Consider the following 9,404-nt stretch of genomic DNA (forward strand, 5'->3'; position numbering starts at 1 on the left):
CTCACCATTGACAGTAGGGCATGGAATCTCCGCAGCACCCTTCACAGGTTGCTTGTGGCTGTCGACTGGGGTCCCTTCTGCAATAACACAAAAGAACGAACTGTTGAACAGAAACACCTTTCCTCTAACCATTTTCCTGCCATCAGATAAAGTCTGAATTAACACAAAAGAGAACGACAGACGACTTACCAGGCAGTGCCAGGGAACAGGAGCTCTCCTTTACACTCTCACTCTTGTCACCACCGACTGGACTTTCTTCTGCAATGACATCAACGAAAGACACCAATGAGATACCGAGCAAACTGTGCCAGAAAAACTCCTTACCATGGGCAGTAGAGCAAGGAGTCTCCGCAGCACCCTTCACAGGTTGCTTGTGGCTGTCGACTAGGGTCCCTTCTGCAATAACACAAAAGAACGAACTGTTGAACAGAAACACCTTTCCTCTAACCATTTTCCTGCCATCAGATAAAGTCTGAATTAACACAAAAGAGAACGACAGACGACTTACCAGGCAGTGCCAGGGAACAGGAGCTCTCCTTTACACTCTCACTCTCGTCACCCCCGACTAGACTGGATGTTCTCCTGGAAGCCGCTTTGGTTACCCCTAAAAAAAACTTTGCATTAATAGAGGCCTCCCATCAATCAAATTAGCACCATAAGACATGCTCATGCACCCACACAAAATAAGGACACCTAGTTCAGATGTGAATTAGTAAGACCAGACTTATGAGCAGCTCTGAAACAGTGGTTTAAGGTAAGGGATACTTCTTACGCAATTGCATTCACTGCATCTGCCACACCGTGCCTACTGGCAGCATGATCAAGCACTACATGCACTTATGGACAAGTTGGATTAGCACTATGCAACTTGACAGCTACCATCAGAAAACGAGAAATGTTACCTTGACCCTGTGAACCATAAGGTGGGAAAGGTTCACTGCAGTCATGAATGAAGGATCTCCGGGTCAGACCTCATGTCAACAAAGCTCTCACATGCCACAAATGGACTGGTAGACTGGGCTGGACAGAATAAATGCCAGCAGTATAGAATAAGGTATAGAATAAAGTAGACGGCACGCAATGGCCATGTATTTGTTTACATGGTTTGAATGCTTAACGAAATGAACACAGCTCACAAATAACAACAAAGTGAGTTAACACAGGACAGACTGCTAGACAATCGCTGAAGGCGATGCATTGAAAAACACAGAGATAAGTACAACACACATAACACACACCTTGCGATTTAGCAACAGTGTTTTATAGAGAAAATAGCCTCTGCCTAAAGTAACCAGAAGGTTACGACACAGTGCACAGAGTTAGTACAAAAAAAACACAACTTTGGACAGTTGTGTGCACACGCATTTCTCAAACAGTTTACCCTGCGCTATCATCATCTGCCAGCGAGTCAATGGGGGGGCAGAAGGAAGAGCGGTTTTTTTAAGCTTTGTTCGCCCAGGGTCCATAAAGCACTGTGGCTCAAAGTGCTCACTGCACAGGCGGTAGACGGCATACAGCTGCGAGGCTGGCTTAGAAAGCAGGTCTTGACGATCAGCATACTGCAACCAGACCTTTGCCCTGGGGGTGGGGGGAGTTCTGCTTAAGAGGGAAGTCCAACTCCAATGCGCACTCATGATGAAAGCACTTAAGGCAACAGATAGAACACCAGCAATGGCCAATAGCTGCAAGTCATGTATATCCAACAGAGTTTAACGCATTGGGAACTACATTTTTTAAAACAAACTCAATTAAGCTGCCACTGACTTGTGCAACATCGTAAAACTTATCATAAACTCTCACTCTCTCTTCGTTCTCTTTACAGTGGAGCTGTTTAAGCTATCATTAAGTTGTGCTCAGTCATGCAAAACTCCTCGGAAGGATAAGCACCACAGGAATCTGGCAAGCTCTACTACCAAATACAACTGGTGCGAGTGTCAAACAAAAACGACCATGTGAAAATGAGATAGAACGCAGACAGGAATGAAAGGAAAAGGCATGAAAAGGTGACAAAGACACAGAGTGAAAAACAAATAAAGAGAAAAAGAAACAGAGGGACAGAGAAAATGAAGAAATACATAGCAAGAATGAGCCCAGAGAGATACAGAAAGGGAAAACTAGGTAGAGAGAGAAAGAGATAGGGACAGAAAAAGATGCAAGAAACAGAAAAAGAAAGGAGAAACGAGGAAGGCCGCCCAGCTCCGCGACACCTCCAGTGCGAAGTTTTCAGAGTTTTGAGAGTGAAAAGGGGCCACTCGATTTAGGCGAATGAAGAATATGCATGTATGACCATCCAAACACTAACTAGCTGAACGGCAAAATAGTGCGAAAGATACAAACATACTTTGATAGTTAGTTAATGACAACCACAACTTCAAAATTACATCTTGGAAATGTGCAAAGGGCTACCTGTCGTCTCGCGGAATCCTGAACCACTTAGTACCACGCTCTCTCCCTGTCCTGCCGTTGTTGTTGCACCACGCAGCGCAGCAGTAGCTGCCGTAGTACTTGACTCCGGACGGCATGACCTGAAAAAAGAGAAAAAGTTGACCGTATTTTCTCTGGCCTTCGCACAAATTGTCTCCGACGCACTTCTCAGCGCCCTTTCGCGAAAAACAGTCCCAGCAGTTGCCGCAGTGAAAACAAAGCAACCTTCGGTACGAGAATATTACGTCGTAGCCACGGCCAACGAACACTGTTCTCATTTCTCAAGTTCTCTCTAATTTGGCTCTTAACATAGGCGTCAAGCAAACTGCGAATACCACAAATAACGATTCAAAGCATAACTGCACTCTTTCACACATTTGCACACCCATGCAGTGAATTAGAACTGCGTGTAACGGCATTGTATGCACAAAGAAAACCTTACGACGCAAGCGGCGACTCATTTTTGGCGCCAAGAAACGATTTCTTCGCTAACGTGCTGCGTAGCATTTCAAGTAGCTATTTCTTAATGCAAAGCAATTCACGAGCACCATACGCGAAGCACAAAGAAGCTTTCGGCGCTAAAACACAAATTGCGTCAAATGTCAACTTAAAGCTGTAGAGACAAATACATTGCAAAGTAATGAAGGGAAAAGCTGCGTAGCATTTCAAGTAGCTATTTCTTAATGCAAAGCAATTCACGAGCACCATACGCGAAGCACAAAGAAGCTTTCGGCGCTAAAACACAAATTGCGTCAAATGTCAACTTAAAGCTGTAGAGACAAATACATTGCAAAGTAATGAAGGGAAAAAAGAACCTAATGAAGGCGTTCTTACCAAGCAGCCGCCAAGCAGAGTAACTTCCCGGCAGACGATCCCAGCGAATTATCCGCGGAGCAGGTAGAGCCAATTTTATATGCGTCGCCGCGTCGTCTTGCCGGCAAATCTGACCATATATGGTCATGACAGCTACCAATCGATGATTTCGAACTGTCCAATCGCAGACGATAAAGACGGATTTAGAGCCGCACTGCGAGCCAGCGGAAGCCACTGCCGCAGCCACATAATCTGACAAAGACAAGTAGATGTATCGTGAACCAGAAAAGGTACTGCAGTAGATAACTAGTACGCGCGTTCTCTTGGAAACAGGGAGTGACGTGCTGCCGTCTAACGGCTGGCGAGAAGCTGCGTAGCTCCGCCGTTTATAGGCTCGTGTGTCCACTCTTGTCATTTTCTGTTACTCTATGTCTTGTGTCTCATTCTCGACTAGGAACGCTATCGCTATCTTGGACACTGAACAAAACGTATATGACCTTTGTATTGCGGATGACGACGTCATGGTACCGCCGAGGTTGAGCATATCTGTCGCAGTAACCAACAAAGCATTCAGTGACTTCGAAGGATTTGCTGATAGCAACACCGCACTGATACTTCAAAAAGGGATCTGCATGGCACGAGGCCTTGTTCAGCTACATGAGGGATGTACCAATGTTCTCCTTACCAACTTTGGAAATGAGGTGCAACACATTGCAAAGGGAACCGTCATCGCCAGTCTGAATGATTTCGTCCAGGTTACGGAGCTGCAGACTTCTGAAACCACGAAATCTGATTTACAAGACGTGGACTCTGTCCTTGCTGCCATCGACATCGAACCAGGACTACTACTTTGTCAAAAAGAGCTAATAGGGAGCCTTGTAAGGGAATTCGCCGAATGTTTCTCGACGTCATCTAAAGTCCGACGAACACCTATCGCCAAACATCGCATCATTGTCGACGAGTCCGTGAGGCCTATATACCAGCATCCCTACCGAGTGTCACCAAAATAACGAGAAGCTGTTGGAAATCAGGTTAAAGAGATGCTCAAGGACGACGTGATCCAGCCGTCGGCAAGTCCCTGGGCGTCGCCTGTTGTCCTTGTGAAGAAAAAAGACCAGACTTTACGTTTCAGCATTGATTTCCGGAAACTGAATGCCGTCACCAAATGGGATGTTTATCCGCTTCCAAGAATCGATGACACTTTCGATAGGCTACGAGATGCCAAGTACGTTTCCTCACTGGACCTTAAAAGTGGATATTGGCAGATAGAAGATGACGAAAGAGATCGCAAAAAGACGGCGTTTGTGACCCCGGACGGTTTATACGATTTCAAGGTACTTCCCTTTGGTCTTTGTTCAGCTCCCGCCACATTCCAGCGAATGATGGACACAGTGCTCTCCGGTCTGAAATAGCAGTCTTGCCTGGTTTATCTTGACGAAGTTGTAGTCTTCTCTGCCACCTTCGAGCAACACATGGAAAGACTGCGGGCTGTGCTCACCGCTATCAAGTCAGCAGATTTGACGATAAAGCCGCAGAAATGTCATTTCGGCTTCCGTGAGCTCCTTTTCCTCGGCCATGTCATCAGTGCGGAAGGCGTCCGCCCAGACCCTGGGAAGACTGAGGCCGTGGCAAAATTTCCGAAGCCAACGGATAAAAAGGCTGTTAGGCGATTTTCGGGTCTCTGCGCCTATTACAGAAGATTCGTCAAAAAAATTTTCACGAATTGCTGAACCGCTAACGCGACTGACGAAAGAAGACATGCCTTTCGTATGGCTTGGCGAACAGGAGGATGCCTTCAGCGAACTACGGAAGTGCCTTCAAAGCCATCCAGTCCTTGCGCATTTTGACGAGAAAGCAGAAACAGATATCCGCACAGACGCAAGCAATTTAGGTCTCGTGGCCGTACTCATCCAATGGCAAAACGGACAAGAACGCGTCATTGCCTACGCCAGTCGCACTCTTTCGAAAGCTGAGATGAACTAATCGGCGACAGAAAAAGAATGCCTCGCCGTGACATGGGCTATCGCCAAGTTTCGGCCATATTTATATGGTAGGCCTTTTCGAGCTATAAGCGACCATCATTCATTATGCTGGCTGGCTAATCTCAAGGACCCATGTGGATGGCTTGCAAGATGGAGCCTGCGATTGCAGGAATACGATGTCACGATTGTGTATAAGTCCGGTCGCAAGCCCAGTGATGCTGATTGCTTGTCACGTGCTCCGATTCAACCCGCTGCCTCTACTTCTACCGAGGACGGACAGGATTTTGCATTCTTGGGAGCTGTGACAACATCAGAGATGGCACATCATCAGAAATCCGACCCGGACTGATCAAGTACTTACATGGGCAGTCTGTCGATGTTCCACGAGCTTTTGCCCGCGGCTTGTCGGCGTTCGTCCTCCGAAACAACGTCCTGTACAAAAGGAAATTTGAAAACAATACAGCGACATTCCTACTCGTCGTGCCTTCACTTCTACGACCAGAGGTTTTGGAGGCTTGCCACGACGGTCCATCCGCAGGGCACTTAGGAGTAAGCAGGACGCTGGCACGCATCCGCACTAAACACTACTGGCCGAAGTTGCTCAGCTCTGTACAACACTATGTTAGAACTTGCCGGGACTGCCAGAGACGTAAAACCCCACCGCTGAAACCAGCAGGTCTTCTACAACCGATAGAACCACCAGAGGCCCCATTCGCGCAAGTGGGAATGGACTTACTTGGCCCATTTCCTACGTCGTCGTCGGGGAAGCGGTGGATCATAGTCGCGACCGACTATCTAACTCGATATGCCGAGACAGCGTCTCTTGTTAGAGGAACCGCCGTTGAAGTCGCCGAATTCTTCGTCAGCAACATCGTACTGCGGCATGGCGCTCCTACAGTGCTAATCACAGACCGAGGAACCGCATTTGCGGCCGATATGACAAAGTCTATTATGAGATTGACGCACACTAGTCATAGGAAAACGACGGCATATCATCCACAAGCGAATGGACTTGCTGAACGACTGAACAGAACGTTGGCTGATGTGTTGTCGATGTACGTGGACATAGAGCACCGTACATGGGATAAAATATTACCCTATGCGACATTCGCCTGTAACACCGCACTGCAAGAGACAACTCGAATGACGCCATTCCAACTTGTGTTTGGCCGGACGGTCACCACACCTTTAGATGCAATGTTACCTATTGATGAGACGTCCTAGAATGACTATGATGTCAACGATTATATACAAAGAGCAGAAGAAGCAAGACAGCTGGCGGGACATCGTATTCACCAACAACAGAAAGCCGACACGCATCGATATATTCTACGACGAAGACACGTCCAGTACGCACCGGGAGACAGAGTATGGGTGTGGATTCGCGTACGGATACGTGGCCTATGGGAAAAGCTGCTTCACCGCTATTTCGGCCCATACAGAGTGCTCCGCCGCCTTGGCTCGTTGAACTACGAAGTTATTCGAGTGGGACAAGAAATGTCAAAACGACGGCGGCATCGCACAGAAATTGTGCATGTCGTCAGGATGAAACCCTTTTACGACAGACAATGAACCATCGAGGACACAACGCTGCTGGACGATAACTGCATCCACGAAGAGGTGTTATGATTGACAGCCTGGCAACCAGTTTGTCGCGAGCATCAGGACGATGCACTCTGGAAAGGGGGGCAATGACACAAGATGACTTCAAGCTACGCGTGCTGGCCGATTCCTACGCCCTCGAAAGTGTTTTCGGCATACGTGCGAGCCAAAGCAAAAGTGTGGCGGAGAGCACGTGCCTGCGACCCAGGGAATAGCCGCTGCGCGCGACCCATGCGGAACACAAGAAGAAGGAGAAGAAGAAAAGGTGGCGATTAAAAAGAAGAAGAGGACTGTTCTTGGGACTGCTAGGAGAATTCCTTTTATTTGTTTCCTTATCGGGCACAAGTTCGGTTACTGGTGGCATCGGTTACTCCTGGCAGAGGAGCCCGTTGGAGTTTACAAACTCCAGGAGGCTGAGGAGGGCTGGAACGTATGGTCGTGCCGGGTCGAGCAGGTCGCTCATGGTGGTGCGCGGAAGTCCGTGGCACCGATAGACAGTGGTGACCGCAGCGCGCTCCTTGTCCAGGGCAGGAGCATAACATGTGGTCCAGTGTCTCTGTGTCTCCGCACCTACTGCAGGCCAGCGAGGAAATGTGGCCCTTGGCATGTAGCCTGGCCGCAGTACACACACATCCTGTGCGAAGACGTAGTAGCGTGGAGCGGTCTCGGGGTGATAGACCTCTCTATGGGAGGGGCCTGGGCGGCCGGTTGGCAACCACCATGGCGTGCTGGTGTGTTGCAGTCAGGAGCTTCTTAAGCCTGGGCTTGGTGTAGTGTGATGCTGCAATCGCCCCTGTGAGAGGGACTGCAGGGTGGTCCCTACTGAAATTGGCCGACGGCCGATGGTTGGCAAACAAATGGGCAGCGCTCGGCAACCGGTATTGTTGGCCGACCAATGGCAGCCCAAAGTGAGGCCCTGATTGGCAATCAATTACGCTGGTTATTAGTTGGCCGAAGACGTTCAGCCAACGGTCGGCAAATGATAGGGAAAGAGTCGGCACCCAATGCTCGGGTGACCAAACGTGGTCCTCCGTAGGGCCTTGCTTTGCTACCTACCACGTTGGCCAGGTACTATGAGCCAGCGACAAGCCGACATTGCTTTATATCTGTGTGCGCAATGTTTTTTTCCTACACCGCGCGCATTATTTCTCAGTCAGCGAAAATATATTGTATGAGCGTTAAGCGTCGCCTGTCACTTTTTGCACTACATTATTCGCACAAAATTATTTGATTCAGCTGTGCACCGTCTGAGGTCTTCAAGGTCGGCCTACGGCCTTGGGCCTATGTTAGCAGCCAATGGTGTAAGGCCATTAACCAATACCAACCTCGCCCCAACTCTGTCGGCCAAACTCGGGCCATGGCCGGCCAGGTCGGCCATGCCCGTTGGGCCAGCATAGAGCCCAGGTCGTTTTTTCAGTTGGGGTGGGCGTCCCTTGCGAGGGCGTCCGCCTCCTCGTTGCCGTCAATCCCCAGATGAGAGGGTAGCCAGTGGAAAGAGATGGACACCCCTGCCGTAGCGAGTGCTGCGTACTTTGTTCTCAGCCGGCTAAATGTGAGGCTCTGAGGTTGAAGGTCTGCCAGGATTTGGAGAGCTGGTCTTTAGTCGCATAGGACTGCCACAGGTGTCTCCGGGAGGTTCTCCGCCAGGAGGTCTGCCGCCAGGTTCAGCCCCACCAGTACGGCTGCTGTGTAGCTCGCCCGGAAAGCTAGTCTGTACTGTCTGCTGCTGCCCCAAGGCCGTATGGTGCAGACAGCCGCTGCAGACACGTCTGACAGCACAGAGCCATCTGTGACGATGAGCAGCCTACCGTCAAGTTGCCCCTCGAGATTGGAGGCAGCCGCTTGTCGTAGCGCCGCCGTTGCTCTGTGGCGCTTAGAGGTCCCACCGAGAGACGTAGGACCTCTGGGGGTGGCTGCACTGGGAGTGGTGTTGGCACTGGGACCGGTTGCTCAGTGATCACCTCCTCGTACAGCTGGCAGTGGACCCCATACGGGACCGCTGCTGGTTACCCAGTCGGGAGAGCAACGCATCACCATGCGGGGCACGGTGGAGACGGTCAATGTGTCCTAGGGCACGCTGTAGCATGAGAAGTTGCAGTGGCCACTCACCCGCCTCTGCCAGTGTAGCTGTGATCGGCAATGTCTTGGGGAGCCCCAGGATGGTTCTCATCGCTCGCCTGTGCGGCATCTCGAGTTGGCGCATCCTGACTAGGGACAGCAGGACCAATGGCAGGGCATGCAGTAGGATTGAGGTTGCTGCTGCCTAGTTCAACCGTAGGGCCCACTTGAATGTGTAGCACTGTCCTCGCTGCTGGAGTCTGGTCACCGCTCGCTGGACCCGGCGGACCTTGGCGGAGATGGCCTTGGCTGCAGGAATCCAAGGAAGAAGGTGGTCGATGGTGATGCAGAGGTAGGTCACCTCCCGCCTCTATGGAATGGTGGTACTGCCGATGTCGAGCTGCTGTACCCGCTTACGCGCCGAGGCCAGTGGGTGAACCATCAGTGCCTCCGTCTTCCCAGGAGACACGGCCAAGCCAATGCCGCCAAGGATAATGAAGACAGCATCCAGGGCCTTTTGCAGCG

The 9,404-nt window shown here is 50.2% G+C and overlaps 1 long non-coding RNA gene across 1 annotated transcript; it reads right to left on the minus strand.

Annotated features, from left to right (window-relative positions):
- Positions 1-217: 217 nt before the first annotated feature.
- Positions 218-3,386, minus strand: LOC125759234 (uncharacterized). Its single transcript, XR_007416810.1, has 6 exons — positions 3,259-3,386; positions 2,407-2,525; positions 903-1,020; positions 509-604; positions 325-396; positions 218-258 (listed from the first exon to the last, which is right to left on the minus strand). It is a non-coding gene; the product is annotated as an uncharacterized LOC125759234 (long non-coding RNA).
- Positions 3,387-9,404: the final 6,018 nt, after the last annotated feature.

Source organism: Rhipicephalus sanguineus, chromosome 7 (genome assembly GCF_013339695.2).
Source record: "Rhipicephalus sanguineus isolate Rsan-2018 chromosome 7, BIME_Rsan_1.4, whole genome shotgun sequence".
Taxonomy (NCBI): domain Eukaryota; kingdom Metazoa; phylum Arthropoda; class Arachnida; order Ixodida; family Ixodidae; genus Rhipicephalus; species Rhipicephalus sanguineus.